This window comes from Dipodomys spectabilis, unplaced genomic scaffold, assembly GCF_019054845.1.
Source record: "Dipodomys spectabilis isolate Male_0828 unplaced genomic scaffold, ASM1905484v1 ptg000278l, whole genome shotgun sequence".
In the NCBI taxonomy this organism is placed as follows: domain Eukaryota; kingdom Metazoa; phylum Chordata; class Mammalia; order Rodentia; family Heteromyidae; genus Dipodomys; species Dipodomys spectabilis.
The window spans coordinates 2,879,885-2,892,798 of NW_024870955.1; positions in this window are offsets into that span (position 1 = coordinate 2,879,885).

The window sequence follows — 12,914 nt, forward strand, 5'->3', positions numbered from 1 at the left end:
AGAGGCAATCCAAAAATTCATATGGAACAATAAAAGAAACCGAATAGCAAAAACGATGCTCAATGGAAAGAACGCTGCTGGAGGAATATCAATACCAAATTTCAAACTCTACTATAAAGCCATAGTAATCAAAACAGCTTAGTACTGGCACAAGAACAAACCTCAGGACCAATGGAATAGAATTGAAAACCCAGAAATGAACCTAAAGACCTATAGCCATCTAATCTTTGATAAGGGAGCTAAAAAAATAGAATGGAAGAAAGACAGCCTCTTCAGTAAATGATGCTGGCAAAATTGGTTAACTACTTGTAGAAAACTAGAGCTAGATCCTTATATATCACCCTGCACCAGAATCAACGCCAAATGGATCAAAGACCTCATAGTCAAAGAAGACACTCTGAAAACATTACAGGATGGAATAGGAGAAACCCTAGGTCTCCTTGGCGCATGCCAAAATGTTCTTAATAGAGACCCAGAAACACAACAAATCAAAGAAAGGTTGGAGAAATGGGATTGCATGAAGTTGCAGACCTTCTGCATGGCAAAGGACGTAGCTAGCAAGATCAATAGAAAGCCTACGAATTGGGAGAAGATCTTCACTAGTCATAAAATGGACAAGGGTCTCATGTCTAAAATATACTTGGAACTCAAAAAAATTAGATCCCCCAACAACAAATCCTCAAAGAAACAACTGCCAAATAAATAAGTGGGCTAAAGACTTAAAGAGAAACTTATCTGAAGAAGAAAGAAGGATGGCCAATAGACACATGAAGAAATGCTTAACCTCCCTAGACATAAAAGGAGTACATTTCTTATCAAGCATTGTAGCCTCCTCTGCAGCCACCTTCTTATACCAAGGGAAAACCCAACTCCTCAAGCCACAAACCAAATGTAACCCTACACTTCAGACTTTGTCACCAGCATCCAAAACCATTCTTCCATGGATGGAGAGCATATAATTGACACTACCATTCCACCCCAGCTCCCATTCACCCACTCCCTGCCTGCCACAGCGATAACCTCTGGAGTTCTTAGTAAGGCACCACCCACCCTGCTTTGGCTTCACACTGGGGTAAACCTGGGGACTTATTAGAAATGTCTGTACTGTGAGGTCAGCATCTGGTCTCACAACCACAGAAACCCAACTACTTCACCATCTCTTGCAAGCAAGGAAGGGGTGGCTTTCTTTCTTGTTTGGTTTTTGGGTTTTTTTTTTTTTTTGGTTGAGGGGCTTGAACTCAGGGCTTGGGTACTGTTCCTGATGTCTAATTTTCCTCAAGGCCAGTGCTGTGAGCCACAGTGCCACTTCCGGTTGGAGATTGGAGATGAGGCTCTGGAGGGACTTTCCTGCCTGGCTGGGAAATGAGATCCTCTAGATCTCAGCCTCCCAAGTGGCCAGGATGACAGGTGTGGGATGACAGATGTGAGCCACAGGCTCATGGCTTAAGGTGTCTAGTCCTTCAGAATTTCCACCTAGTCCTTCCCTAGACACTACCACCTAGACACCTCTCTACCTCCTTCAGGGAAAGCAAAGGGAGGCTAGAATCTGGGTGTGGCCATGGGGATTAAAGGGCCCGCTCCCCATCACTAACCCCCTCTAAGCTCCCATCTGCCTCTTCCAGATTGCCTGGTCTTCCAGGGTGGATCAGACCCACTAGGAGTTCTGGGGCTTGCCCTATGTCCCCATGCCCCACCCAACTGATACCTGAGCACTTCTGGGGCCAGCTGCTCCATGTCCCGGTGGAAGACATTGGGAGGGTTGCTGATAACTGGGCCTAGGAGTGCCCAGGGCAGAAGGAGTGTCCAGCTCCCCTCTGTCAAAGGAGACACAAAGCACGGATAGATCTAGTAAGAGCTTCAGGGCATAGCCATCCACCTGTCACAAAGGGCCCTGGGAAAACTGTTTTATGGTGACAGCCCTGGGGCCTGAACTCATGGCCCGGCACTGTCCCTGACTTTCTGTGTCTGCAGGGGAGTGCTCTTTCACCTGAGCCACGGTGCCACTTCCAGCTTTTTCTGTGTATGCAGGACCGAGGAATCGAACCCATGCTTTCCTGTGTGCTAGGCGAGCCCTCCACCTCTAAGACAAAATCCCAGCCCTAGATAGCTGTTCTTCTGTGACCCCTCAGGCCTGTCTTGGGACAGTCTCGCACATCTATACCAAGTCTCTCACCAGCAGCCCTGGTTGGAAATGAACACGCTCTGCTATGTTGTCCATCATCTGTAGCACCTTTGTTCTCTGTGCTTCCTTCAGATTCTCCTTGTTAAGCAAGACCCCCTTTTCAAGTGCTGTCTCCAAGAAGCCCTTTCCAATCACCTTGGAAAAGCTGGAGCCTCTCCGCTTTGCAGGCTGCCAGTCTTGTCAGGCTCTGCCCTCCAGCCAGTGTGGGTTGAGAATGCACGAAGGGGAAGGCCTGGATTCCACCACCGGATTTCTCAAGGCCTTGATACACCACCCAGGGGCAGGTGTTGTATAACACTCTGTGAGAGGGGCCTGGAGGCCTGGGCAATCTGTGGGCAACATGACGGGGCCATTTCTTTTTGTGGGCTTGAACTGAGGATCTGGTTGCTGTTTCTCTGAGTTTTATTGCTCAAGGCTAGTGCTCTACCACTTGAGCCACAGCTCCACTTCTGGCTTTTTGGTGGTTCCATGGAGAGAAGAGTCTCTCTGGCTTTCCAGCTTATGGCTGGCTTTGATCTTTGATCCTCAGATCTCTGCCTCCCAAGTCACCAGTATGTCAGGCTTGACCCTGAGCCAGAGGTGATTGGCACTAAAGGCTTTTTGGTTTTTGTTTGCTTCCTGTGACCTAGTAAGCCCAAGTTAAAATAATCAGTTACAGGGGATCAAATTCTTCTCCTAGGTCAGTTAATCCAAGGAGATAAAGTGTCTTTGAAAAAGGCCATGTCTGAGTTGGCTTAGGGGTATTTGTGTGTATGTATGTGTGTGAGTGTTGGTGATACCTACCCTCTTCTGTGATGCCTCATCCTCCCAGCAGGGAGTGCATCCAGAATCCTGACCCCAAGGGAGGTGGATGAGGGAGAGTACCTAAGGTTACATCCAGGGGGATGATCCCAATTCTGTCCTGCAACAGATAAAGCCTGGACAGATAAAGGAGAGAAGGAGAGAGTTAGGGGAACATGAAAGGGAGCCCCTTATCTTTGGCTACATGTACCAGTGAGAAAACTGAATACATCTTTCTTGGTAGTCAGATAAAAAGATGTACACTATTCATTTATTTTATGATTGTGTTAGTCCTAGGGCTTGGATTCAGGGTCTGGGTGTTATCCCTGAGCTTCTTTTGTTCAAGGCTGAGGCTCTACCACTTGAGCCACAGCACCACATCTGGGTATTTTGTGTGTGGGTTTGGGGAGGGAGTTGGTTTATGGGAGATAAGAATCTGCTGGACTTTCCTTCCCGGGCTGCTCTGAGTCACAACCATCAGACCTCAGCCTCCCAAAGAGCCAGGATGATGGATGAGAGCCATGAGCTCCTGACCGCCACCATCCATTTATAATCCCTTAGGCCTAGGGCCAGGCCACCCACACTAGACCTCCTTGTTGGGAGTAGGAAGCAGACATGACTGGGTTTGATACTTCAACAGCCTACCTATCTTTGAGCATTGTTCTGGGTCAGTCCGATGGAGGCTTCTTCCTTATCCACAGCAATGACTTGGCTCTGTCACAAGAACAAATGTCCCCCCAGGAGGTGTCAGGTCTGGGGTCTTTCCTCTGAACCTCGTCCCCTTAACCGAAACGACACTCCCCAGCAAAGGGTAGTACACACAGAGTGTATTTATGGTCTTATAACCAGGGTCTTGTCAGATAGGTGGGGGTATAGTTCAGAGGTCCGGGATTGTGCTGGGCAGGGGGACAAGGTGACACCTTCTCATCCACTTTCCTTCAACGGTGTAGCAGAGGGATGTGGGGAAGGACTCATGGGATGGACAATGAATAACCGTCATGGTCTATCCAGGGCAGAGGGGCTTACCTCATGAAGCTGCTTCAACAGGTTGAGCAAAACAGCTCCTGACCCACAGCCCACCTCCAGAATGAGAGGGCCACCTTGGGTTCCAGCCACATGGGAATGCTGGGCCACCTCCTCCAGCACTCATTCAACCAATTCCTGAGAGAGAGAAAGAGAGAGGGAGAGAGAGAGAGAGAGACAGAGACAGAGAGATAGAGCGACAGAGGTTCAGAATTACACTTAAGCCAGGTGCCAGTGGCTCAAACCTATAATCCTACCTACACAGGAGACTGAGATGTGAAGATCTTGGTTCATAGCTGGCTCAGGAGGAATGTCTGTGAGACTCTTATCCTCGAAGAAGCAACAGAAAACCGGAAGTGATACTGTGGCTCAGGGGAGAGTACTAGCCTTGTTCTGAGGAGCTCAGGGATAGCAGCCAGGCCCAGAATTCAAGCCCCACAAATGACAAGAAGTGGACTTCCCACCACAAGAAGTGGACTGAATAACACCCACTGTCCTAGGAAGCATGGCAGAGATATCAGGCCAAGATTCCTGTCAGCTGGAGGTCATGAGCAGGTCACCTGGCTTCTCCATGACTCATTTTCCCCAGCTGGAAAAATGAATAGAATGAAGGATCCCTTCCTCATGGGGACAGGGTAATGATGAAAGACAGCCATGTTTTGTTTCATAATCCCACACCTGTTGCATGATTAATAACAGACTCCATCTGAGCCCTTTCCTGGCATCTTCCTGTCATATGCTCACAGAATTGTTGAGACCTGTATCTGACACCTGCTCCCTCTGTGCCTGGCCCTGCTCCAGAGATCCCTCTGTATTAGTCCCTTATTTACTCACAACTGTCCCATGAGGAGACTGCAGTCCGATGGTTGACATCCAACCCAGAGCTTCACCTGTGGTCAAGAATCGGCTGCCGTGAACTAAGAGTTAGGGTCTATCCATCTAAAATGATGACTGAGCAGGGCGCTAAATGTCTACCACCACCCCCCCCCCCACACACACACACATACACACAAACACACCTCCACCATCCTTTGCAGGCAAAGATGTTTTACTTTCTTTCTTTTTGTTGGTTGTGGGGCTTGAACTCTGGGCCTGTGTGCTTGAGCTCTTCAGCTCAAGTTCAGCACTGTACTACTTGAGCCACAGCACCACTTCCGGTTTTCTGTTGCTTTATTGGAGAAAAGAGTCTGAGGGTCTTTCCTCCCCAAGCTGGCTTTTACCCTGATCCTAAGATTCAGCTCCTGAGTACTTAGAATGATAGCCATGAGCAACTGGCACCCGGCCAAAGATGCTTTTCTATGCTTGTCATCCTATCCCCTCAGGAGACTGAGATCTGAGGACTGCAGTTGGATGCAACCCTTGGCAGCATAGTCATTCAGAACTCTTTTTTTTTTTTTTTTTGGTCGGTCTTAGGGCTTGAACTCTGGGCCTGGGTGCTGTCCCTCAGCTCTTCGGCTCAAGGCAAGCGCTCTACCACTTGAGCTACAGTGCCACTTCCGGTTTTCTGGTGGTTTATTGGAGATAGGAGTCTCACGGTCTCTCCTGCACGGGCTGGCTTTGAACCGCAATCCTCAGATCTCAGCCTCTTGAGTAGCTAGGATTACAGGCGTGAGACAACAGCGCCCGGCTTTCATTCAGAATTCTTATCTCCAATTAAACACCCAAAAACCTTGCAAGTGGAGCTGTGGCTCAAATGGTAGAGTGCTAGCTTTGAGCATGAAACAAGGGATGGGACCCAGCCTGTTTTAAGCTTTTTCTAGCATAGACCCACTCAAAAAAGGGAAGCAGATGAGCACAAAGGAGCTCAAAGCTCACACATAATACTCAAGACTCACAGAATAGACCTCTTCATGATCGGATTCTCTAGATTCTATGTCCTAGGTCATGGCAGTCTTAGATGGGACTGACCATGCACCAACTCAGGACATTCAAGTACAATCTCATACTGAGGATCCCGTGACCTCATCAAGGACTCAAGGTGTATCACTGTCCTGCCTTGACACTGGGCAGTCAGGTGAGATCTAGTTATCCAAACAAAGGATATGGGAATGAATGAATTTCTCAGCCAAGGGATGCAGACTGGAGGGCTCTAGGTCCCTCTCTCTCAGGGAGGAGAAAAGGGCTGATCCATCTCAGTAATATTCCTGGGTTTGAGTATCCTCAAATAAACAACCCTGCTCAGAGCCCAGTGCCTCTGGTTTTCTCACCAGCCTCGACCTTCAGTCCGCCCTCTTTAAATCCCACATCTGCCATCTAGACTAAAGGCTGAGCCAGCAAGGAGACCTACCTCTACCTCTCAGAAAGGCAGTCACAGGGCCCAAAGTCCCCTAGAGGAAGTCTCAGAGAAACACGGGTCTGACTCTCGCCCTCATTCCCTGGGTGTCCTGTTCCAGTGGCACGCTTACCTCTGTCTCTGGTTGAGGAATGAACACTGGGGGTGTCATCTTCAGATTGAGCCAGCAAAAGTAAAGTCCCAGTCCCCAAGGATGTACTGCAGTGGATGACAGACAGGTTGTCAACGGTGAACCCAGAATGCCAGGACTTTTAATAGGCATGTGGCTGGGTTGAAGATTCTATCACTGATGGTCTATGTTGTCAGTTGAAGTCATGGGTCCAATGACCTGACACACTGGATCTGGGATTGTCCTCCCTCTTCATCTTCCTGCTTATCCCTTGCCACCCCGGTCTTGCCACTCCCTCACCCTATACCTCCCTAGCCCTTGGACAGTTTCTTCTTATCTGACCAGAAAATAAACTCCGTGAGCCAGGGGAGATTGAAACTCTGTGACCCACCCTGAGCCCTAGGGTCTACCGGAGGCTGTTTCCCTCTGCAGTCAGCGACCACTCAGATTTGGATGTCATGAAGTTGCTGATGTCATGAATGGGTCAGTGGCTTGGTCCTACACAATAGCTTTAGGCTCTGAAACTGTCCCCACTGATTGTGAAATGTTGGCTCCCTTGATCCAAGGACTCCAAACCAAGGCTTGCATGCTCCCTTCTTCCTTCCTTTCCTCCTTTTCTCTCTCTCCATCCTTCCCACCTCTCTTTCTCTTTCCTTTCTTTGTGTCACTCCTGGGCATGAATTCAGAGCCTAGGTGCTGTCCCTGAGCCTTTTTACTCAAGGCCAACAGTCTACAGCTTGAGCTACTCATCCACTTCTGGCATTTTCTTTTTGGTAGTCAGTTGGAGATAAGAGTCTTACAGGCTTTTCTGCCTGGGTCTTAAGCCTCAATCCTCCTATCTCAGCCTCCTAAGTAGTTAGGATGACAGTTGTGAGGCACCAGCATCCAGCTCAAACCAAGATTTCTTCATGTGCTGTGGAACCAGCACTGGAACTTTTCATCGTCTATTACCCCCACTCTCTCCCCCCAGGAACTGGCACACACTGTAACATTTTGTTAGATAAATAGATGAGCATCTGTCTATGACAATACTACAGAAAAGTCCCATCCAACTCAGGTAAGCATCCCGGGTGGGGGTAAAGCCTGATGTAGCTCTCCCACAGTTCTCCCTCCTTCGTCTTCCCACCCTCCTGGTGCCACCGCACTTAACTCTTTTGGTTCCAAGGATGTGAGCCATGATGTACTCACTGTATTCTAGGGCCTCTATGATGCCTATCTTCTCAAAGATCTCTGTCCAGCCACTGACCAGCTGTTTGGCACTCAATTCCCCACTCAGCTGTGAACAAGGTTGTCGTCAGGCAAAAGCCTGGCTCAAGGGGCCTCCTCTGCACTCCCTAGGGCCAGACAGGATGGTCCACCGTACCCGGCCCCCAATTTTCATGTTGCAGAAAAGGATCCCTGAGGCATCCTGGGTCTCTGAATCTCCCAGAGTCCAGTACAGGTCCTGGGAATTGTCTCTGCTCACAGCGATCAGGCTGCAGATGGCCAGGTCACAATCTCTGCTCCCCACAACATCCTCGACTGTAGTGATCACCCTAGAGAGAGCCAGAGGAGAATCGGCAGCTGGAGAAAGGCAGTCAAGGCACGTCGTTCATAGCAGGAGACCCTTTGGCTCAGGAACTCTGCTTGTGCTGCTTGAATGTCATTGTTTGGTGGCTGAAATGGTCCATCTCATTTGACCCAGTATCCCAAGCATTAGTGGAAATTGCCGGCTTCAAGGAAAAAACCCTGGAAAAGCTGGCATTTCATCTTGTCCCAATCAAACTTAAAGGGTTCCAAAGTCAGTGGTCCCCTTTTCCTTCCAGACAGCCTACAGCAGGTTACAGAAAATGGCATTCAGAGAGCCCTAGCTAACTGCCATGCCCTGATCCCAATTAGGCTCCAGCAGGGGGAACACACTTACCTACCATTGCCCAGCTGGAAACGGCCCAGGAGGGACACAGATTGGAGTCTGCAGGACTCCAGGGAGGACTACCCACCAATGCACTGCCCCTAGAGGGAATCCATGTCACCATTGGGGGCCCGGAGCCCCCTGCCCAGATGCCCACTTACACCATCAATACCCTGGGTAAGATTCCCCTCTCATCCTCAGTCGTGGTGAACCATCTGCTATGTCACACCATTCGTCACTTCCCAGACCCTCCTAGATTCACAGCCCCTGCCCTACTACCTCCCATCTCTTTCTCTATTTACATTTGGCAGATTCATTCCCAACCTTGAATTAGCTCCAACTATACACACCAGAGCAGACTGTCTGGCTGGAAGAGTGCACCTGTGATCACAGTAGCCTCATGAGCCTTCTGGCTAAAGACAGAAGGGCAGGTGTCCACTCTGGTCTGTGGTTCACACAGGCCTCCTAGGGGAGACCCACGCAGGTCCAGCAGCTACTGTGGGCTGCAGGAAAGGGGAAGAAAGAGGTGGAAAGGAACATCTACTGAAACCTTCTCTAAAGGAGCCATGAAACGGTGAAAGAGAAAACAAAAATTATGGCTGGGCTCATACTGGGCATTAATTGAAAAAGAATAACAAATACACACATACACACAAATAAAATGCTTTTGCTCTTTTTAGACATGGTGACTGTACAATGAGAAAGATAATCTCTCTTTCTTTCTCTCTCTCTCTCTTGCACACACACACACACACACACACACACACACACACACACACAGATTCAGAGCAGTGTCTCTTCTGAGTTTGTTGGTTTCTCATCTGGGCAATGTACTAGCTGGAGCACAGGGGTTCCCTTGTCAGAATCAGGGGATCTCACCCAAGGGGAACAATGCTCTAATAATACAGAACCACCCTGATTCTCCCTTTCTCCAGGGCCAGACCGTTCCCATTGGGAACAACCAGCCTTGACTCCCCATTCACCAAAACCCTAGGCCAGGGCGCTGGGTGAAGGAGTCCCGAGACACATGGCTTCTCAGAGCCTGGACAGAAAACAAAGCAGGTGCCTCCAGAAAAGTGTATGACCTGGGGTGGGGTTTTTTTTATGGACTTTGATGGGGTCCTAAAGGCTGTATACATGGTTGGACTCCCTACTTCCCTCCTACATACTTCTGGGCAACTTGGCAAATTCTTGGGGAGGACAAGGAGACCAGATGGACTGGGAGCACTAGCAGAAGCTGGCAGAACTGGGAAATGTGATCACTCAGTCAGAACTGTTGAATGCTGGGGTTGGGGGTACAGGCCGGTTGTATGTGTGTCGGAGGGGGTGTGTTTTTCTCCCAAATACCCACCTTCTATCTGACCCCAGTGCCCTCACCTCTCTAGTGGGCTCTTCTGGGAATGTCCTCAGGTGAAAGGGTGACTGAGCACAGAAGACAAGGGCTCACACAACAACGGGGTCTATCTTCTGCATCCCACAACCCCCTGCCCAGCAAAAGGGAAAAGAACTGAGAAGGCAGGTGTGGAGGTGCAGCTCCCCACCTCTGACTAAAGCCACCAGGTTCCCACCAGGGAGAGGAAGGGTGCAGGTGCACAGCTGTGTGGCTCCCACTGCTCCAGGCCAGGGGCTCTGTGGTGCCCCCACCTCCCCATCCCTGCAGCTCCCCTTTTCCTGGAACACTGGCCACTAGGGATGAGGGTGGGATCCCCGGGTGGACACCCACCTCCACCCCCCACCCCTGGGGTGCATTTGTGCCAGAGCCAGGACACACTGTGGGGCACGGGGGAGGCGCAGGCAGGAAGGAAGGGGGAGGCAAGAGGCAAGGGTCTGGGTCTGCGAGGGTGGGGAGGAAGGGTGGAGTGGGGGACGAGGTTTACAGGGGGGGTTGTGGGGTGCGGGAGTGCAGTTCGCCACTCACGTGTGCTGCTGGGAATAGCTGTAGGCTGTGACTCCGGGTGGCGCCGGGAGTCTGAGGACCGACGGCCAGAACCAAGTCAGGGTCACAAGCAGGCCAGGGGCGCAACAGCTCCGCCAGGTGACTGCTAGAGGCTCCGCGGGTCCGAGCCAGCAGCGCCATATTTGAAAAGCAGCGCGGGCGCATGGTGGAGCTGCGCACAGTCTCTGCTCCTCCTCAGCCACCACCGCAGCCTCAGCGGCCTCCTAACCTGTGGCAGATGCCGCCTCAGCAGCCAATGCCTCTGCCGTGCTCCCCGCACCGGGACCTCAGACTCAGGGCCACCATGGCTGGGCGCATCCGAGGGGCTGCGTGTGGCAATGTGTCTGCCGTGCAGGCTCCGCATGCTCTGCACTCCCGGCCAGGACCCACACTATGATCCCAGCAGCAGCCAGCCACTGAAGCCGTTTGCACGGGTGCTAGTGCTCGTGCTCACTCTTCTCCCAGCTCTCTCTCAGCCCCACACTCCTCTCCAGGGCCACCCTGCCCCGGCTGCACACACACCCCTGCCCCCTTGGGTTCTGGCGATTGCTGCCACCAAAGTGCGCTCCTGGGCCCCGCCCCCTCCTCCCCTGGGCCCCGCCCCCACCCCTGGCCACAATTGCAGCCCTGACTGGGCCCTGAGGCTTCTAGACCATGGCAATTGCAGCCTTACCTCAGCTTAGCACTACCCCTCTGCCCCCAGTAAGGGCCCAGGTAATCGAAACTCACCTCAGCCCCACCAGTGGAGGAGACTCTCCTCCATCCTCCTCCACTCCACACACCAAGCAGGTGCATGGTGACACTCGTGTGTGTATGTGTGTTTGTGTTTGTGTGTGTGTATGATTGTTGTGGATAACCACCTCTCAAGGACTCAGAACATAGCACCCTTTGGGATGACTCAGCACACAGCACACTTCCAAAATCAGCACAAAGCACCCTGTGTAAATGACTCAGCACACAGCTCCCTTTGAAGGACTCAGCATGTAGTATGCTAGGTAGAGTACTCAGCACACAGCACCCTTTGAAGGAGGGAGTCTATAGCCTACAGTGTAAAAGACACAATGCATGGCCACTTTGAAACACTCGGCACATAGCACTCTTTCCCAGGCACTCATCACACCCTGTGTTGAAGCACGCTGTGTAAAACACCCAGTGCACAGCTTCCTTGGATAAACTCAGCACACAGAACAATTTTGAAGGACTCAGCATATACCACACTGTGGGAGCTCTCAGCACACAGCACCATTTGAAGGACAGTACAGAGCACCCTGTGTAAAGGACTTGGCACACAGCACTCAAAATACACCTCATCCCTCTCTTCTCAAGGGCTCACACATAGCAGGACCCTTTAGGATGCATTAGCACACCACACCTTTTGAAGGACTTACCATACAATACGTTGTGTAATGGACTCAGCACAAAGCCCCCTTTACAAAACCCAGGATGGATTGGGCTGGGAAGGTGGCTCAGTGGTAGAGCACTTGCCTTGCATGCCTGAGGCCCTAGGTTCAATTCCTCAGCACCACATAACCAAAAAAAAAAAAACAGCTGGAAATGGCGCTGTGGCTCTAGTGGTAGAGTGTTAGCCTTGAGCTGAAGAGCTGACAGACAGCAACCCGGCCCAGAGTTCAGGCCTCATGACAGGACCCCCAAAAAATGCAAAAAAAACCAAAAAAACAGAATGGCCCACACTTCTCAGGGACTCAGCACATAGCACCCTTTGGGATGACTCAGCAAATAGCACCTTTTTGAGGATTCAGCACATAACTCCCATGAGGGAAGGACCCAGTAAATAGCACCTGGTGAAGGACTCAGCACATAGCTGTATGTCACAAGTTCAGCTGTCATTAGAATTAGGGTGCTTTCTTCAGTATCACCATTCTTCAGAAACACTTCACAAATCCTACTAGTTCACATTTAGACAAGCTGTGTTTTATGGGGGAAGTCAGCTGGGGGTCTTGAACTCAAAGCTTGGGGGCCCTGTCCCTGAGCTCTTTGGTTCAATGCTACAGCTCTACCACTTGGAGGCACAGTTCCAATTTTTTTTGGGGGGGTTATTCTTTGCCAGGTCTTATGATGATAAGTAAGGCCAAGTTGGGGTATCTGTGGGCAAAGGCTCTTAGCTTAGCCAGGAGCTGACCTCTTCCTTCCATGTTCCGCTGTGGCCACCAGGGGGCAGGAGTGGCCCACCATAGGGATTGTACCTGCGAGTTGTGTTTACTCTTGCTTATGGAGGGCCCCCATCATGCTTCAAAGCCACCCTGGACAGGAAAGTTCTTGAGATTCCTCTTACCTACAATTAACCATCGAAAAGCAAGTGGGGCTGTGACTCAAGTGGCACAGCACTAGTTTTGAGCTAGAAAACTCAGGGATAGAGCCTAGGCCCTGAGTTCACACACACACACACTACATGCATGCAAAATCAGAGATTTCTACACTGCAGTTTTTGGGTATTCTCTACTTTTTCCCCCACTAAGCCTGGTGGCTGCTGGCCCAGGTGTTTGGTGCATACAAAATCACCTGGCATCTTCAATTTTGGAGGAACAGAATGGCTAGAAGGTCAAACTTCCCCCATCCCAGCTCCTTGATTGGGTCATGGTCTATCCAGGCCCTTTGGAGCTCCTTTACAGACTCGCCAAGATGCCTTCAAAAGGCATCACATACTGGGCACTGGTGGCTCATGCCTATCATCCTACCTAC